Source organism: Amblyomma mixtum, chromosome 2 (genome assembly GCF_055824585.1).
Source record: "Amblyomma mixtum isolate Tamu chromosome 2, ASM5582458v1, whole genome shotgun sequence".
In the NCBI taxonomy this organism is placed as follows: Eukaryota; Metazoa; Arthropoda; class Arachnida; order Ixodida; family Ixodidae; genus Amblyomma; species Amblyomma mixtum.
Window position 1 is genome coordinate 131,327,185 of NC_143013.1, and position 20,419 is coordinate 131,347,603.

Below are 20,419 nucleotides of genomic sequence, written 5' to 3' on the forward strand. Positions count from 1 at the left end.
TCAAGGGTGTATTTTAAGCACAACTCTTTTTATTGTAAAATTAATTCTCTTAACAAAATAATACGAAGGTCCATAACATATTCAGTCTATGTTGACGATCTTCAGATAGCGTGCACATCTTCCAATATATCTACATGTGAAAGACAATTACAACTTACAATCAACAAACTGGCAACATGGGCAGACAAGAATGGTTTCCAGTTCTCACCACAGAAAACAGTAGCCTTACTTTTTTCACTCAAACGAGGCTTGCACACAGATCCCACATTACACCTAAACCAAACCAAACTGCCTTTAAAAAAAGAACACAAATTTCTAGGCATCACCTTCGATAAAAAGCTTACTTTCCTGCCTCACATAAACGCACTAAAGAAGAAAGCGTCGCTATCACTGAACATACTTAAAGTCCTTTCACGCAAACACTGGGGTTCTGATCGGATATGCCTTCTACACATTTATCGCTCTGTAGTACGTTCCGTTTTAGATTATGGCTGCAAATTGTATGGATCAGCAAGGCCGTCGTACTTGAAGCGACTGGACCCTGTGCACAATATGGGTTTGCGTCTTTCAACTGGTGCTTACAGGACATCACCCATAAAAAGCCTTTATGTAGAAACCAATGAACCACCACTTGCAGACAGACGAACAATGCTCACATGCTCATACATTTTAAAGATCCGTTCCCAGCCTAAACACATCTGTTACCCACTCGTTACAAAGTGTCCATCTCGAACACTATTTACCAACAAACCTCTAGCAATCAGACCACTTCTCCGCTTTGAAGAGAAATGCCAAGAACTAGACATAATGAACATATTACCCAATATTGCCCGCAAACCTGATCCACTCCCGCCTTGGTACTGCCTACCATCTGTGTGCGACTTCACATTAACACAATTTCGGAAAAAACATACACCACATAAACAGATATTACAAGAATATTTAGCACTCAACGAAAAATACAGAGAATACGAAGCATTTTATATCGATGGATCAAAATCGGCGCACTACGTGGGAAGTGCTGTAGCTCAGAATAATTGGGGAAAAAAATAGTACGGCTACCTGAGTGTACATCCATTTTCACCGCCGAGTGTTACGCAGTCTTAGTGGCTGTAGAAAAAATAATAAATGAGAACATTCAGAACAGTATCATTTACACTGATTCTCTGAGCATACTAACTTCACTTCACCATAGCAATGCAGTGACACCACTAATCGGGGATATCATACATAACATAACAAGCGCCACAATACAGGGACAAGACATAAAATTTTCCTGGGTTCCCAGCCACATTGGAATCGCTGGCAATGAGAAAGCGGATGAATGAGCTGGAAAAGCTGGAAACAAAAAAATAAAGAGAGTGTACGTTCCCTACAAAGATGGTATGAAGTTGGTGCAGTGCAAATTAAGAAATAAATGGCAGTCGCAATGGAATATCGAAAGAAATAATAAGCTACATTTAGTAAAACCCATTCTAGACGAATGGAAATCATGCTCACACCAAAAACGATTCATCGAAGTTATTTTATGCCGTCTCCGTATAGGACACACACATCTCACACACAACTTCCTGCTAACAAAGAAAGACAAACCTGTTTGCGAGCAATGCGGACATGAACTTACCGTGAACCACATACTAATATCATGCACAAAACTCGAATCATTAAGGAAAAAATATTTTGCTACATTTTACAAAGAACATATCCCATTTCATCCAGCGTTGATTTTAGCTGAATATGCACTCGTTAGTATACTTGATGTTTCTAGCTTTTTAAGGGAAGCCGGTGTTTTTCAAAACCTGTAATGTTCTGACCCTGTGCTTCTCTTCTTAGAACGATACACCTCAGCCACTTTCTCAGTCCTGAGAAGGAGGCTGAGGTTTTTATCTGAGTAGTTGGGGGCCTCGAGATCCTTGGCAAGCCAAGGTTGTCCACGGAGGTTAACTAACTTTTAAAAGCTTCTGCAAACAGCCATTTCTAAAAAGTTTGTATTTAATCAGCCAGGTAATAAAAATAACTTTTAGGCCCTTTACACCACCGTTTTTATCAACTTTGTTTTCACACTCTGCTCAAGCCAATCTTTCCATACCTTGTTCTTGGCGCATGATAGCCTTAGCTGCTTATGCGCCAATAAACCCAACACAACAAACAAAAAAAGACCTTGAGCCTTCGTGGCGGAGTGGTGGCGTCTCCGCTTAAAATGCCGAAGGCCGTGGTTAGATTGCCAGCCTCGACGCAGCTTTCTTTTTTAAGTAGTGATGAGTCGGCGGCGACGGCTGCGGCCACCTGCGCCGTGCGCGAGGTCACTCGGTTTCGCATATGCGCACAAATGGCAAATATGGGTTCCGGCTCACGCGAAGCTCGGTGTTGACTAGCCTGGTGAAGCTTTTCGCTTCAAAAGTGTCACTAGAAACAGTGACTGTAGGTGTATACAAAAATTCGCAACAAGATATTTAAATACACGTATGTCTCCATTAAATCTGCGTATCTAAGCAAAAGTCACTCCATATAATGCGTCAAACAAGGAAAATAAACATCTCGCGCAATCACAGATAGTAACCTTTACACACGGAAAGACGGACGACCCAGGCAAGAAAAAGACTATGATAGCAGAAGTCGTCATGTGTACTTAGTCCGTGCTGTGGTCACGACATCACCATATGGTTAAAATAATAGATGAACAATGCAGAAATCAATACGAAAGTATGCATTTTTCTAACTGCCTGCACGGCGACAATTCTTCTGCACCCATTATTACAGAAAGGGTATTCCTTTGGTCCAAAGAAAAAATAAACGCGCGTAGCTAGAAAGGAAAGAGAAGGACAAACGAAAATTACGAATGATGGTGCAATTTGAAATAAGCAATATCCGAGTGTGTATGTTGGGAAACGCCGCGTGGGCAGGGCTTTCACTAAGCAAGGTCAATCATAATCGGCTTTTGATGTCCTCAAAATTTTCGTATTCGCTTGGTAATTTTGATCATGACGCTAACTGGCGCCGGATCTGGATCTGGCGATCTGGAACTGGATCTGGAACTGGATCTGGGGCCAACATGGCAGCCAGACGCTTATATAATGTTGGTTCTCACGTCCTGCACATGATGGCAATTTTCGATGCTGCCGCGATATCGATGTGCCTGCCGCTGAATGGTGACGCCGTAACCGAGCAAGTCTGTCCTGCTGAACTGGCTTTTTGGACTGACGTTTCACCGCTGGACCTTGCAGCGCTACCGGCGCTTGAACACTTCATCGACTGGTTGGTTGGTTACTCCTACCTTTCTGTTAATGCAAAACCGTTTAGAAAACCGGCGCTGGATCCCAAAACGTAGTTTACGACGGAATGAATTCAGCAAGTGTGGGCGTGACTTCAGGTGTTCAGCAGGGATCTGTTTTAGGTCCTCTTCTTTTACTAATATTCATAAATGATCTCGCTAACAACATTTGAAGTAAAATCAGACTTTATGCAGACGACTGCTGTATCTACCACAGCACTTCTTCGGAAGCAGATGCCGCTACTTTAAAACATGACCTCAACTCCGTGTTCTCTTGGTGCCTTGGTGCAAAGAATGAAATATGGCGCTAAATCTCTCCAAATGTAATCTCATCCGGTTTACGAAAAAGAAAAAAATTTTCAAACAGACTATTTTCTTGGCAGCGCAGACATATCTGCTGTTTCAGCTTATAAGTAATTGGGAGTCTTTTTTTCGGTGGATCTCCCATGGAACGCACATATCAATTATATAACGGCTAAAGCCAGCCGCACATTAAACTTCCTCCGACGGAACTTTAGGGATGCGCCAATTCCTATCAAGGAGACGTTATTCATGTCCAACGTACGCTCTGCACTTGAATACGCTTGCACCGCTTGGAACCCGCATACAAAACAGAATATTGAGGAACTGGAGCGTGTCCAAAAACGGGCTGGTAGGTTTGTCTCTGGTGATTTTAACTTCGACAAAAGCTCTCTTTTATTTCATTTATTTGGAGAGACTGTCAATCATTTTAGGGATTTTTACAGGAGCGGATTAAGTGCCCGTATACATTTGCTCATAGAACCATACACACGTTTGTACACAAGAGTATGCGAAGACCACTACAACAAAAAAGAGGCAAGCACATAAAAAAAAACACTTAGGATACCGTCGTTCATGCACTGACGTTATCACAGATTTACATGGTTTGCGCGACAAGTTGGGGTGGCCGTTGCTTGAAAAAAGGAGAAAATATTTGAGACTCTCTTTCTGTTACAATGTTCTTAATAAAAAAAAGTGGTATTCCAAAACAGAAATACAAGAGCCAAGTTACGTTTCCGCCCGCACCGATCACCCGCTATAAGTGCGCGAGTACAATTCCCGAATTAACACGTTATAATACAGTTTTTTCCCACGCACAATACATGATTGGAACAGTCTGCCAGCACAAATTGCTGCTTCCCCCCCTCTTTTTTTTTCAACGCTTTACAAAACCACCTGTGAATAGGATTGTATTACCGTGTTTTCCGGCGTATAAGACGCGGTTTTTTTTTTTCAAAAATCTTGCTGGTGCGTTTTATACAAGGGTGCGTCTCATATGCAAATTTGGCGTTTTTTTTTTGCGAGTTCAGAAATAACTGAGGTTCATGTTCAAGCTTTTTTCACCGAAAAAATATTACTACCAATAACGCGGTTGTAACACGGTTAATATTTCAATACGGAGACCGCCGTGCGCAACTTTTTTAGGTGAAATTTATCATGAAACGGCGGGGTTGACCACTTCCGGGATCTTAAACACGCGGCCGTTTCGGAGGCCCCAAGCAAAGGTAATGTGAAATGCCAAAAGATGGCGACAGTCGCGCTTCTCGCCATTGTCAAGACGAGCCAAGAGAAGCCGATTTTTTTTTAGTCACCCTTTGCAAGTACGTAGTGCGAAGAGAATGCTTCAGACGTGTTGCCTTTTCCATAGCGCATCCGAAGATGAAGACTTTCAAGGTTTTATGTAAATATGAATTGTTATGGACATAAAGAGAGTTCTTTCGCTTTTTTTTTCTTTTGTGCTAAAACGTGGGCTGGTATGGCATGAGTGTTGCCTTTTTCGATCACTTAGCGTTGCTTAAGAACTTCTCACACGTACGGTGCATTTTGCGATGGTCGCATAAGCATGTTTAATTAAGCCTCACTAGCCTAACTGGGTAAATTGGGGTGCGTCTTATACACGGGTGCGTCTTATATACCAATTTTTTCAATGACAGCCTGTATATATGGCGGGTGCGTTTTATACAAGGGTGCATGTTGTACACCGGAAAATACGGTAGGTTAAAATGACTGTTAGTTTCACATATAATAATATCATGTAGCAATAGCTATGAACTTGGTGCATTGTGTTCTAGTTTTGTGCTGCTAAAACAGTGTGTATTTTGAATCTCATTTTCTCTGCGCCTGTCGCGGGCGTGTTTTTCTTTCTGCAACGTACTTTTATTTTTGCCTTTCCTCCCATAGTCCCTGGGTTTTCTCTGTATAATGCATCATTTGCCTCAATTACTGTATTTCATCTGTTGCTTTTATGATGTTTCCCCCCTACAACAATGCCATAGTGGGGGCGCTCTAGGTGTTTTGTATAAATATAAATAAATAAATAAACTTTACTAATGTCTCCGGTATGAACAGTCATACATTTCAGTAATTTCCCTTTGTGGACCTGAAGGAACAGAGTTTTTCACTTGCATTGATTTTTGCTGCTCCGCTATCTAAAGGACAAACTTCACTAGGCGGGGAAGTTTATCGAAGCGGTAAATGACTTCATCCATGTTGATGTCGATGCCTCTGTGGCGTATAGAAGCGCCAGCCCAAACATGCGTCCTTGAGACATTGTTAAGCGCAAGTAGTTTTTTAGTAATCTCATGCTCGGAAATGTTCTCTCTGCGATGGCAGCCGTCACTAGCAAGGTGAGTAGAATCTGCAACAGTTTTTACACATTTGGATAGAACCTGCTGTCGCATCGAAAGAGGACATGTGTTCCTGTGCTGGGGCGCTGGCTTGCTGCTTCTTACGCCCAGTTTGTCCACCATAGTCGCAGTTTTCCCAAAGCAGCACTCGTATCCACGCCCTGCGCAAAAACTACAGGGAGATTTTCTGCTCCATTCGATCATCTCGCACTGGTGGTATTGCGGATGGTACAATTGCAGAAAAGTGCTTTAATATTGTCCTGTGCTTTTCGAACTTCTGGACACTTCTCCGGAAATATTCCTTCGCATTTTCTCATGCAACGCTCCTACGATCCTGCTTTCGGACACCGGCTCGTGGGCTGGTGATTTCCACATCTTTTTTTTTCCCAGTTTCTGTACATGTGCAAAGATTTTTAAGAAAGAAGCATTCGCATTCTTGCGGTCATTTTCGATGGACTGCTGTGCCACATCTATGTCGTCAATGGCGGCGCTCATGTCGATGTTCCTGGTCTGCAGCTTCCTTGACAGAGGCAGAGTCTCCTAAAACACATGTTCCTCCACATGCAGGCTCACACGGAATGCCGGTGCCAACGCTAGGATATTTGCCTGAACTGGAATTTCACCATTGCCGCTTAATTTTATCTCCAAAACACATGTTCCTCCACATGCAGGCTCACAAGGAATGCCGGTGCCAACGCTAGGATATTTGCCTGAACTGGAATTTCACCATTGCCGCTTAATTTTATCTCCAAAACACATGTTCCTCCACATGCAGGCTCACAAGGAATGCCGGTGCCAACGCTAGGATATTTGCCTGAACTGGAATTTCACCATTGCCGCTTAATTTTATCTCCAAAACACATGTTCCTCCACATGCAGGCTCACAAGGAATGCCGGTGCCAACGCTAGGATATTTGCCTGAACTGGAATTTCACCATTGCCGCTTAATTTTATCTCCAAAACACATGTTCCTCCACATGCAGGCTCACACGGAATGCCGGTGCCAACGCTAAGATATTTGCCTGAACTGGAATTTCACCATTGCCGCTTAATTTTATCTCCAAAACACATGTTCCTCCACATGCAGGCTCACAAGGAATGCCGGTGCCAACGCTAGGATATTTGCCTGAACTGGAATTTCACCATTGCCGCTTAATTTTATCTCCTATTGTGCCGCGATCAACGCTTCAAAAAATTAAAAGATGGAAGAAATGCATCCTGCTTTTCAACCCACAGCGTGTCACGTAACCCCAAAAGTCGCTGTCTTGTGGACTCGGGACGCATCAAACTTATCATTTCTTGTAAAACGTGTGAGCGTATAGGAGATTTGCGGAAAAATTTTGACGCATTTACCTTTCCAAAACAGCTTCGGGTATATATGATGGAGCATGCCGAATAGAGAACTAGTTTGAAGGAGTGTCTGACGCAATGTGTGCACAAAAATTATTGTGGGACCATAATAAGAACGAAAAATAAAGTGTCCGTGCCCGTGCCACTAAATCAGTGCGTGTACAGTGATTGATATTTCTCACGAAAGGCAGCTTGCTCGCCATTAGTTTTACCAGCCATGCGACCTGGCACCATCATAACTTTGGCCACGAAGATGATGCACGTTAATTCCAAGTTCTAGCAGAAATTTTATAATGGTGTCGGTGAGGGCTTTGCCACTTTGGTCCTGAAATGGCACAAAACCTAAGAACACTTCAATTATTTTATTATTTTTCGCTGCGCAAGGGACAAAGGACGAGAGAAGCTCACAAACATGGCGTGGAACCTACAACTGGTTTCATTGAGGCGATTTTCACATCTTATATACAGTGGCAACCAATCTCAAATGAAAAAACACAGATACACATAATGTCGAGAATGATAGTTCCTGAGCAAGGGCTTCAGTGACACATTGCTTCAGTGACACGTTTTCTACTGTCAAGAAAACGCAGTTCTTCTGCAGACAGAGCTATTGAGGCAACGCTAACGCATTCATCTTTGTATCTATGGATTTCATGGGTTTCAATGATTTTACTGATGATTTTTGTTCTGTTATCTGACAGCACGTGGCACTGACTGAAAATTGGATAACACGGCGCTTTCTTGTTCTTTTTCCTGTCTTCTGTGCAGTCTCTGCAATGAATGCCAAGGTGACGGGATGCGTTGCCCACGTTGTTATGTTCCCGCAGCCGGTCGTTGAGGCAACGACCGGTCTGTCCCGTGTTGTGCTTGCCACATGATAGCGGAAACCTGTACACAACAGTGTCCCTACATGTTTCAAAACATTTATGGTGCTTGTTATCACAGCCTACCTTCCTTGCATTGCTGTTGTTTACAATGTGGCAGAGTTTTGAGAACTTGTCGGGTGCGGAAAGAACAACACGTTTACACTGGCACGCGAGCCCACCTTTTGAGATTATGTGAAATGCGGTGTATATAAGAAACACCCGCACACTTTCTGGTTTTTCTTTGTGCCTTTCGGTGGCATCACTGCGGCCTGAATTTATGATCTCTCTTAATAGGTTCTCAGAAACAGCAATCAGAAGGTCGGAAGGGTATCCCGCTGCCTTTAAGCGCACCACCTGATTCTTATAGCTGTCTTGCATCACATGATGACATTATTTTCCTAGGGCATTTCTAAAACACAACTTTGCAATGCCGCGCTTTACAAGCTTAGAATGAGCAGAAGCGAAAGGCTTGAGAGGCTTTTGGCTACGTGACTCGTATCACCAGCACACATGGCTACCTCTAAGGCACATGGCAATTTTTAAAAAATGCAACTTTCCTCCAGAAGGCATTTCACATGCCAAAACAAGTGGGTCAAGAGACAGGTGTGAAAAATTGATAAACCATTCTTACTATAACCACGCCAGAAGCTCAACGCGTTAAAATCCCCCACAATGCACTTTATACCAATTGCGATGCCTATTGGAAAATCTCATCTAAAGACGCACCCCTGTTCTTCGATCGACTATACATGTTCAACACACACGCACTTCTGCTAGTGCGTGCGTTCAGTAATAACTGAATAAATGTATGTTCAACCTCAATGACTAACTCGATTGTCACAGTCGTGCAATCCTTGTGCACCAGAATGTATGTGGATGAGCTGTTTTAATGCATGTTGTATGGCCTGAGTTTCGCTTCCGTACTCCCGTTATGCAGTGCAATAATGTCTGGTAATTTATCCAACGAATCTACGTATTGCTGTAGCGAATCCCTATTCCTCCTAAATCATCTGCAGTTCCACCGAAAAATCTGCAAATTCGCAGGACGGGCCATGCTGAACACAAAAGGAAATCGCGCCTGGTGCGTCCACTCCGGTGTCGGGCAAATCATCAGCTCAAAGCTGCCTATTACCCACCCGGCTAGTTAACTTTAGAACCTTCGTCCGCGTACACTCCGCAAGCTCCTGAAGTTTGCGATCGATTCTGATTTCAAAGGCTTGCAGCCTAATCAGACGGGGCTCCAAGATACCCTGTAAGACCCGCTCTACCGCTGACTGAATGCACCTCTCAGTAGCTGCCGGAACGTTTCGCTCAATAATAGCTTCTAGAGTTTCCTCGAGGCTCACCTGTATATTTTGCTTTATGCGAGCTTCCAAACACGGAAGGTCATTAAACATTAAACAAACATCGCTCCACAACCTCCTCAGTTTTGGCCTCTTTCTCTCTGGGACCGGCCCCCTTATCGGTCTCCGTCGTCACTGCGTTACTGTTTCCCTCCTACTTTTCGCACCCTGAGGGACAAGAGTTAGTGCCTGCTGAGTAGGAGGAAGGACAGAATCCTCCTTCATTACAGATTCGTCAGGCATCTCTGGCATATTTTGTCCCCCTGCCCATGTCCTCAGTTCCTGACTTTTATTATATTTCTGTAGTACCTGTTTTAATCTGCTATTTTCCTCCTGAAGTTTCTCAAAAAACAATGCGGGAGGCGGGGTAGCGGCAACCCATGCCCAGCTCACCTTGCTACCCATGGTTTTATCCGACCCGGCTCCTCCAAACTTCTTGTCACCTGGACGACCGCTTCCTTCAGGCCCCTGGCGGGACACCCCCGTTGCGATCCTCGTAGCGGGACCCGGCGACGGAGTCGCCGCCCGCTTCTTCCGTGGTTGCGGTCCAGGCCCTGAATTCCTCCGGTCCTCTCTGGATTGACGCTCATGGCCGGATTTCTCTCCGCCAAGTTTTCCGCTTGGCTCCGGCACCATTCCTGTATTTCTAGGTGCAGTCCGAGGAGTTCTTGAGATGGGCGCACCCATAGACTAGGCATCGGGGCTGGCACTCGTGCCCCTCTTCTTCGATAACGTTTCCACAGGCTCGGCAGCAGAGTTTATCTTGTGGATTAGGGCAAACGTCCGCTCTATGTGCCACTGTTCCGCAGCGGTTACAAGCTGGTATGGTCTTCCGGTAAAGACGGACGGGCACAGCCTCCCCCCAGTAAAACACGTCGAACGGCACTTTACGGCCGTCGAACGTAATCACCGCTGCGTTCGACTCTCCTAATTTCCTCACACCCACCACGGGACTGCCTGACGAGTAAACAGCTTGAGCAATATCTGCTTCTGACACTTTCGAAGCCACTTGAATTACTCCACGGCACGTATTTTAAAGCATTTTGAGGTAGACATGCGCCGTTTGCAATTGGCCGCCAGTCCGCAGACTCTCGACCGCGAGTACTTGCCAAATAAGCGCTGTGTCTCAAATTCCAACAGTGACTGTGTTCTGGTCCCATGCTGGCCATATTTCAAGCGCCTGTGATTTTCGTTCGATGCCGGCAGCAGCATATATAGCTTCTCCTATCTGATTAGTACCACTGTAAATTGACAAATTGAGCTTTCCATGGGTTTTACGACGAAAACAGAGTCTTCAGTGCCGAACTTGGGTATCACCGTTGGTTTCCAACGCTTCTATTGAAGCGATTTGTTTGGCGCCTAAGTGGTATAGTGGCCGTTAGCAGCGTCTCCACCGCGCAAGCGTTCCTGCCGTTCCGAGCTCGCGCATTTCGCGGACGCTCACTCTTGTTCTTCTAATTTCTTCCGAATAGCATATTAAGTTGCTTCACCGAAGGCTGGCTTCTTCGCAATCTGTAGCCCCACTACTTGCATGCTTTCCGGGCAGTAGCCCCGTGCAAGACTCATGGTGGCCTCGCCTAGTGCCGCGTCAGCAGCCCGGCGTCGTCGCCAAGCCTTAGGCTTAGCAGCTGGGGTACCATGATCGACAGAAACAACCCCGTAAAATCGCCAAAGGCAGGCCCATCTGGATGAAAATGGTGTCTACGAGTGCCTGGTAGCCTGCTGGATAAATTTCATCAAGTGTTGAGCGATGCAGATCGATAGTTTGGCAGCAAGACATCCGTTTCGCGGAGCCGACGTGAACCGCGTCCACTCTCCTTGACGGCTCGCAGCGCCCCCCATAGCGTGAAGAAAAAACGAGAACGGAATCGCGAGACGCATGGATTTAGAGCTTCCGCTGTGCTCACCGTGGATATTCCGCCGTGAATTTTTGTAGCAAATTTGCATATATTGTCATAATTTGCAGGGTGGACTTTGTACAGTGTGATTAGATGTGGGAAGGTGTTGACTTGTAAGTGTTTAAATATTCCGTCTTCTTCCCTACTCAGTGTCCTGTGTTCTTGTATGTAGATGCTTCTGCATAGCCTGCAATGTTGCAGAATTTCCCTAATAAAGGGAAGCTGAAACGTTTTTTTGAGAATTAGAGGTTATTCAAGAATTCGAATCTATCAAGTTTCGAGATAAAGCATGCAAAGTATTTTTGTACTAGCATTTAAAATGGCGACATAATCGTCGATTGAAACCGCGACGATGCTTCTTCTCACTACGTTGGACTCCTCAGTGACGTCATTGTTGCCGAATTTTTAGGTGTTCGCTGTTTACGCCTGCATGCTGCTGTGCGTCTTCAGATGGCGCCAAACAATGCATCCTGAGCTTCACCTTCGATGGCGTCGGTTTTATTCCATGGAATAACCGTTTCTGCTCTGGAAACGTGGTGCCGTCATACGTGACGTCACTATCGGGGCCTCTGCCCGGCGCTGTGCACTTCTGAGAAGCTGAATGCCGACGCCCACTTTATTCGGCGATTACGCCACCATTTCAAGTGCTAGAACAAAACGATTTCACAGGCTTTACCTGCACATTTTGTACATTCGCCAACCTTATATTCACCAAATTCTAAAACCGCTTCAGTTGCCCTTAATCGGTGAGAATGTAGGGGCCCTCCATGGTCTCTTCCTTCGGTCACCGGTACGCTAAATCATGGCCGAAGACTTGCTCGGCATTCTTCCCGAGGATAAGCGCCCTTATTATAGACGCTGCTCCATTCCTTCGTTTTTTTCCTAATATTTTTATACCTGTTTTCAAGCTTTGTGTGCTTCGGTGGAAAATTACTGCCATCAGCGTACGACATATCGGCGGTGCTGCGGACTTTCAGGAAATCTGCCAGACTTCAATACAACAACATGAGGCGCTCACATTTAGAGAAATCTGTCGCCTTATGTACTCTTTAAAAACTCCGGGGCAGCCTGTCTCGGCAATGCAGCCAAAGCTACAAACCCAAAGGAAGCCCTATTTCGAACGCAGTGCAATATAGCGCCCGGTTGCAATTAGCTTAAAGTACGGTTTGTTGATAATGTCCCTACTTATGTAATATTTATAAGGTGACTGCACACATTCATCAGTGCACAGTCGTCGAAAGGAACTATTTCTTCAAATAAACGAATTGTTTAGGGACGCCCAGTTGCAGGAAACTTCCCCAGATGGGGCCAGCTTCCCCAGCGACGCATCGAAGCAACCCAGCAGAGAACAACGTGCAGGATGCCATCCTGTCCCTTAACTACTTCCGAAATGGCACAGTTACAGACGTTTCACCCTTTTAGCTTTCTCTTCATTGACATCAAAAGTTGCTGTCGAGTATAATTCGATCTCCTCAGGAAGAATCGTTGATCCTGTGCTTGGCACGCAAATGTGCATCTTTATGTGGCGAGTTCCTAACGGAATCAGCGCAGCTTCGATATGTGAGGTGCTGTGCTGGTAGTCTTAGTTTTATATTGGCAGCTGATAGCTTCCGGCGGTCGACTTATAAGACCCTCGAGTTTTGTACGGGTGCAGCTGTTGAAGACACGTCTACCAATTCGGCGGCATTGTAGGCGTTGGTATAGTACAAAGAATATATTAGGACAAGAGAAAAGAGAAACATAACTTCAAGGAGGCATTCAGCATCAAGGATATTATGAACCAGGGTCACCAAAGCCAAATTAAGGGGAGGAAAGCTCGAAAAACGTCCGTCCCGGCATATTGTAGAGACGTCCGCTGAAGCCGTAACTCATACAGCATGTTGGTAGACAGCGCGAAAAAGACGGGGACGTGGGAAGAACACAAAGACGAGCGCTAACATAAAACTGGAGGTTAATTGTTTGGTCCGCAAATATATATATACATCAGGCACAACAAACAAAAGAAAACATGGTGACAAACACATGAACAGATGCAAGCTACAACTGTTGAATGTTGCAACAGCGGCAACAATATCTTGCGCCCAAAAACGTTACATCCTTCGCTGTTAAAGCCAACGAAGCATAACTTACACATGCGTCTTCAGTACTCGCAATTTCGGCGGCTTCTGTAATTTGTAAAATTTCTAAAAAAAATGTCTAAAACTGTCGCAATAGCAGAATCAATTCTTTCAGGCTTAAAGTCGCACAAAGCGAATAAGAATGAGACAACATCTGCAACCGTTCAAAAAAAATGTAACAGTGGTTCCATGCATTCACGGCCTCTGACACAAAATGAAAAATATAGGGAATCGAGTTAGCGTTGAAGTTCTCTTTTCGGCCCATGGCAAGCTGGGGAAGATTTGCAAGAAGGTTAATAAGCAGTTTTAGATGAGCATTTTTACGGCCAGTGGGGTGGAGCGGGTGAGCGGATGCACCAGCGGAGACGCGCGCGAGAAGAGTATTAGCCGGGCGTATCGCCCGTCTTCTCGAGCGGACTAGAGAAATTGCGCTGCTGCTCCATCTATAAGTCACAATTCGAGTTAGAGTAAAAAGATTATGAATTAAGCCAGCTAATAATGCGCTGGAACTATTTACTAAAGTACCGAAAACGTTTGCGGCGCCGCCGACGCACACTATTGGACAGCGCCCACTTCCGGTTGGGAACTAGTTCCGTTCCGCCATGTTCTTCCTAAGTCGTCCGGCTGCATAATTTGACGGCGCTTGCACGCTACGTTTCTTCGTGACGCGAGAAGCGCCCGGACTAACCTCCACTGATCGCAGTCGTGCAGAGCTGCATCTACGTTTTTCCAGATTACTGTAGATGATCCTGACCTGGTTGTCTCGAAGTTTCCTTGCCGGCTTTAAATTGAGCGATGCCGCGAGCGGCCGGCATTTCGTAGTTCGGCTACTGACGAGCACGTCTGTTGCTTACGGCGCCGCCGAGTGATTCAGTTGTTTTGCGGGCGCAAGTCAGCACAAATAAAGAGCTTCGTTTGCAAGTTTTGTTGCTGTCTTCCTGACCGCTGGACTGCCGTCACTACAACGTGACAGTATAGTTGTGCTGGCCACGGACATTCAGTGGAGGTGACTTTATATTTGTCGCTGTTTGCTGGAAGTCACTTTAGTTTATCGGGCTCTTTTTTGTGTCCGCAGCAGTCTGGAAAAGGTCTGGCGTTGTTTTCAGTGCCGCTGGCGAAGAACGATATTGTGCGACAGAAAGCGTGGCTCCACAGGATTGGGAGAAAAAATTTGAAGCTGACGAATTCTAGTAAGTTATACGATGTAAGCTCAATTCCTGTTTTCCATCGTTGAGATTCGATGCTCTAGTAGCAAACTTTGGCTGGCGAGTCAGAATTGCTAAAGCTCCCAGCTCGCACTATGCTTGACGATTGTTTGATTACGCGCTGCTGTCCGCCTTTGTCATTTCGTAAACATGCATGTCAGTGCAAGTATGCGCGCGTATTTCAGCCTACGGCCCCACTCCGGCACTTACTGCAGCTGGTCCATTGAGATCAAGTAGCCAAAACCTTTTCGCTCAGTAATGCGCCCTGAAACCATAACCTCTTGCGAAGTGTTCTGCGGTACGCCCTGCCAATTCTTTAATAGTACCGCGCGACCGTCGACCAGCCGGCTTGTCAGCGCCTGATGACAGCGCTGAGCGGCAAAACGAGCGAGAACCAGTGCATCTGAAACAAATGCGCTTATTCTCGCTTGATTCGCGCTCCGCGCCATGATAAGGCGTTGTCCAGTCGACGCTCGCGCGGTACTATTAAAGATTGGCGGTGTGTACATAACTCGCGCTCCAATTAGATGAATTTACATGTGTTCACACTCGCGCATAGCATGTCTGATTTATTGGAGTGTCTGCTGCACAAGTGCTCTACGTGCCAAAAGTTTGTGACGCGGGCGCAAAGGAATTTTATTGCTGTGCGAAACCAACGGTCAGTCTCAGCATCCAGTGCCCATAATATTCCTTTCATTCTATTCCCACCATACAAGTAATCCGCGAGGCAGCACCGTAATTATTTCGTGCATACCGGCACCCCGCAGACATCGGCTTCTGTATGTCCTAGAAATTCATGAAGGGACTTCAGTGTGTTCACCTGCACAGCTAGGTTTTTGTATTTTTCATCTTCATATATATTCCTAATACGACTACCCTTCTTTAAAGCTCCATTTTACTGAAGATCAATTCGAGCCCATAATTCTGAGGAAGCTTAGCATAAAGAAACAAATGCACTGCTGTCCCGTCAATATTCTCTCACCGGCCAGCAAAACTGCCCCGCAAACCGCCACAAACCGCCGTTGGTAGTCTTTGCAATAATATGCTATATATAAAGTTGCACGCATGTCCGTGTTCTCTCGCGAACTAGCCGCCGCACCACAACTGCAGTTTTGCCGCACTCGCTTTCTCCGACAAAACTGAACAAAAATCACATTCGGAGCGCATTACTGGCACGTTTCCCTTCTTCTCATACCAAGCTCATTTACTACATTTTTCACTGCCCCTTACAGCAAAGCCGCGACTCTGCAAGGTCCGCCGTTCCAGTGCATACAACCGCGCCATCGGAGCGCGTCAGGAAGAACATGGTGGACGACGCGAGCCGCAGGGGAAAGGGCGGTAGGAGAGGAGGGACTTGTCGCTACTTAGCAAAGCTGATCTAGGGACTTTAGGCCGGCCCAGCGACGTGCGCATGCGCAGTGGCGTCTGCGCTCGTCCGCTCCTCTCCGCTGGCCGTAAAAACGCTCAGATAAAACTGTATAATAATGCTCCGTTCGTTGCACAACTTTGCTCAATAAGACACAAAAACCAATATGTGCCCTGTCAGGAAGGCGTTGTGTACTCAATGCTGCTAACCTGTGGCAAACAATATGTTGGACAATTGGGACGATGCCTAAATGAGCGCCTAAAGGATCATCATAACTATGTATTCTAAACGGTGAAAGGGCACCTGGGTATTCACTGAAGGGATTGTAATGATTGCATGCCGCAGGTCTCCCAAACGAGAGTGATAAGTAAACATCGCAATCAGCTCACCCGCGAAATTTTAGAAGCCGCCGAAATCGCAAGCGTTGAAGACGCATGTGTAAGCGGTGCTTCGTTGGCTTTAACAGCGAAGGAAAAAAGGTTTTTGGACGCAAGATAATGTCGCCGCGGTCACAAACTTCAACAGTTGTAGCTCATATCTGTTCATGTGATTGTCATCATGTTTTCTTTTGTTAGTTGTGCCTGATGTATATTGCCACCTGGTGTTCTCAGGTGGCGCTGAAGTGTCTTCGAAGACGTTGAAGTGTGTCGCGCTGGCTGACTGCCGTATTCTACTGTGTAGCGATCTGTCGCCCTATCTTCCATTACATATTTTGGTGTAGGCGCTGGGTAAATATCCCTGTATATGTCTCATACACTTCCGGATACCCTGGGCTCCAGTCCTTCGCTGGTGGACACCCCTGTGCACCGTGCTAGCAGGAAAAACCAAGGCACACCTCCCGAACACGGGCCTTTGGAGTCTGCCAGAGCACCCACCCACCGACCTGTCATGCAAGCTGCACCCCTCTACACCTTGCAGAATCCGCAACTGCCCAAACCATTCCACGTCTGTAAGCTCGAAGACGTAGAAGACTGGCTTGTCGAGTTTGAACACGTGGCCTCATTCAACCAGTGCGACGACGCCGCCAAGCTTCGAAAGGTCTTCTTTAGTCTCGAGGATGGTGCACGTACCTGGTACGAAAACCGAGAAGACGCCTTAACATCATGGCACGAGTTCCGCCGACGCCTGCTGGAGACCTACACCAGCACGGATCGTCGAGAATGGGCTGAACGGGCTTTGCAGTCTCGTATTCAGATGACGAACGAGACTGTAAGCATGTACGTGGAGGATATGACTCGGCTCTTCCGGCGAGCTGACCCGGCCATGCCCGAAGATAAAAATGTTCGCCAACTCATGCGCGGCGTTAAGGAGCAACTTTTCGCTGGCCTAGTGCGCAGTCCACCAGGGACTGTTGCTGAGTTTCTCACGGAAACGGTCACGATGGAGAAGATGCTCCTGCGGCGGTCTACCACCTACGACCGGCCGGTACTCGCCGCTTCACTTACAGAGCCGCTTCCTGGCTTCGGGGCTAACCCTGATCTTCTCCGCGACCTGATCCGCTCCGTTGTGCGCGAAGAGCTCCAGACGCTTTTCGGTGCTCCCCTGCCAACGGCCGGCTCTCTCGCTAGCCTCGTCCGCGAAGAGGTTCAAGCTTTGAGGCCTTCGTTCCCGTCCGTGGACCCGCCGCCTTTACCCAGGGAGTGCCGTCGGCCAACGTATGCTGAAGCCTTGCGACGTCCTGCGCCCTTTTCGGCGCAGTTTCCTACGTCCAATCAAGGCTCGCTCTTTTCCGCACACCCCGACACCTACTACATCGACAATCGACGATCGCCCCAGCGGAAGACGGACCTGTGGCGTGCCCCAGATCGGCAGCGTCTGTGCTTTCACTGCGGGGACCCGTTCATCTGTAGCGCCAGTGCCCGTATCGACAGCTTGGGCTGCAGGGGTTTTCTATCGACATGCCCCGTCCACCAAGGGGTCAACGACCCCGGGAGATCGAGGACTACGTGGGCCAGCAGCGCATTTCGACAATTCCCCAGCGGCAGTCTCGGTCTCCATAACCACGCCGACCTTCGCCACAGCCCCAAAGCTCTTCCTGGATGGCGCAGAGACGGTCGCCAAGCCCCCGCTGGGAAAACTAAAGAGAGCGACCTCAGGGGCCGAGGCCGCTGGCAATCAATGCGAAAAAGACCCCCCGACAACGCGAACAGCGACCGACCGTGATTTAAAGGCAACGACTGCAGTACCTGAACTCGGAGATCGATTCTCGTTGGATATACCTGTGCTTCTCGACGGCTATAAGGTTAGTGATTTGGTTGACACTGGCGCTGATTTCTCGATTTTAAGCGGAAAGCTAGCGGCGCTTCTTAAAAAGGTAATGACGCCATGGTCCGGCACGCAGATTCGCACGGCTGGCGGACATGTCGTGACTCCGCTTGGCCTATGCACAGCAAGAGTCCAAATTCGCAGCTCCACATTTGTTGTCAGCTGCCTAGTTCTACCTGACTGCTCCCGTGACTGTATCCTTGGCGTTGATTTTCTCCGGGAGTATGGAGCTATTATTGACCTCCGAAAGCGCACTGTCACATTTTCTTCCGAGAAAGCTGATGTTTACTCCGAGGACTGTCAACGCCGCGCCGCCCTTCGAATATCCGCCGAGAGCGTTTGGATTCCGCCACACGCCAGTTTTTTTGTGAGTGTTCTCTGCGACGGACTACGTTAAGGGACAGCAGTCGCAGAATGGAACCTGTCCCTTTTGCTCACCAACGGCATCTCCACAGCGCGAAGTCTCATCCATCTCCGCGACGGCTGGTCTGAGCTCCTAGTGACTAACTTCTCTAGCGAGCCCCGGCACCTTTTTCGTGCTACTGCCATCGCATTCGCCGACCCCTTAGCGGAGGTTTCCGAATGTTTCGCGTTCGAAGCTGTCAGACCAGTGCGCCCATCCCTTTACGCTCTTGACATCAGCCCGGACCTTTGGGTGACTCAACAGCGAGAACTGCGTGCCCTCCTACTCGAATACGCTACCTGTTTCGCTTCTTCGTCGAAAGTCCGGCAAACGGCTCTTCTGAAGCACCGCATCATTACGCCCGACGATGCCCACCCTATCCATCAGCAGCCGTACTGTATCTCACCGAAGGAGCGTGAGGCGAACCAAACGCAGGTGAAAAAGATGCTTTCAGACATGATCATTCAACCTTCCAGCAGCCCCTGGTCTTCACCTGTCGTGCTGGTGAAGAAAAAGGATGGGACGCTCTGCTTCTGCGTGGATTATCGAAAACTGAACAACATCACTAAAAAAGACATCTACCCGCTGCCTCGTATCGACGACTCGGACGACAGACTTCGTCGCGCCCAGTACTTCTCCTCCATTGATTTAAAAAGTGGGTACTAGCAGATTTAGGTCGACGAGCGGGACCGCGAAAAAACGGCGTTCGTGACACCCGACGGACTGTACAAATCTCAAGTGCTACCCTTTGGGCTATGTTCAGCGCCGGCCATTTTCCAGCGGATGATGAATACCATTCTCGCTGGACTCAAATGGCAAACTTGTTTGGTTGATCTCGACGATGTCGTCGTATTTTCCGAAACCTTTGCCGAACACCTTGAGCGCCTGAGGACAGTATTAGATGCCCTCCGATCGGCCGACTTAACGCTAAAGCCCGAGAAGTGCCACGTTGGGTACAAGGAGTTGGAGTTTCTCGGTCATCTCGTGAGTGCCGGTGGCATTAAGCCCGACCCCGAGAAAACTGCTGCGGTCGCCGACTTTCCTGTTCTTACAACAAAGAAAAGTGTGCAGCGTTTTTGGGTCTGTGCGTATATTACCGCCGCTTCATTGTCGACTTTTCAAAGATTGCCGCACACCTGTACCACCTCACGTTCGATGATACACAGTTCGTGTGGGCCGCCGAGCAACAGGAGGCTTTTGCCGAGCTGCGCAGACGACTGCTAACAACCCCTGTTCTTGCGCACTTTGATGAAGAGGCTGAAACCGAAGTCCACACCGACGCGAGCAACGTCGGCCTCGGCGCCGTACGCGTCCAACACCAAGGTGGCGTGGAAAGTGTCATCGCGTATGCAAGCCGCACGCATTCTCGCGTTGAAACAAACTATTCGACCACAGAAAAAGAATGCCTTGCGGTTGTGTGGGCAACCATGAAATTTCGTCCTTACCTCTACGGCCGCCCGTTCAAAGTAGTTACCGACCACCATTCTTTGTGCTGGCTTGCCAATCTTCGCGACCCATCGGGGCGCCTAGCCCGATGGAGCCTCCGCCTCCAAGAATTCGACTACACCATTGTGCACAAATCTGGCCAGACGCATGAAGAGTGGTTTTATTGGAGTTGTCAGCGACTTAGACTTTATGGCCCGACAGTGAGCTGACCCAGACCTGCGACCTATCATTGATTATCTGG

At 47.4% G+C, this 20,419-nt stretch overlaps 2 pseudogenes; one reads left to right on the forward strand and one right to left on the reverse strand.

The window, feature by feature from the left end:
* Nucleotides 1-10,124: 10,124 nt before the first annotated feature.
* LOC149360921 (uncharacterized) lies at nucleotides 10,125-11,044 on the reverse strand (annotated as a pseudogene).
* Nucleotides 11,045-16,808: 5,764 nt separating this feature from the next.
* Nucleotides 16,809-18,145, forward strand: LOC149360922 (uncharacterized; annotated as a pseudogene).
* The last annotated feature ends 2,274 nt before the right edge of the window (nucleotides 18,146-20,419 follow it).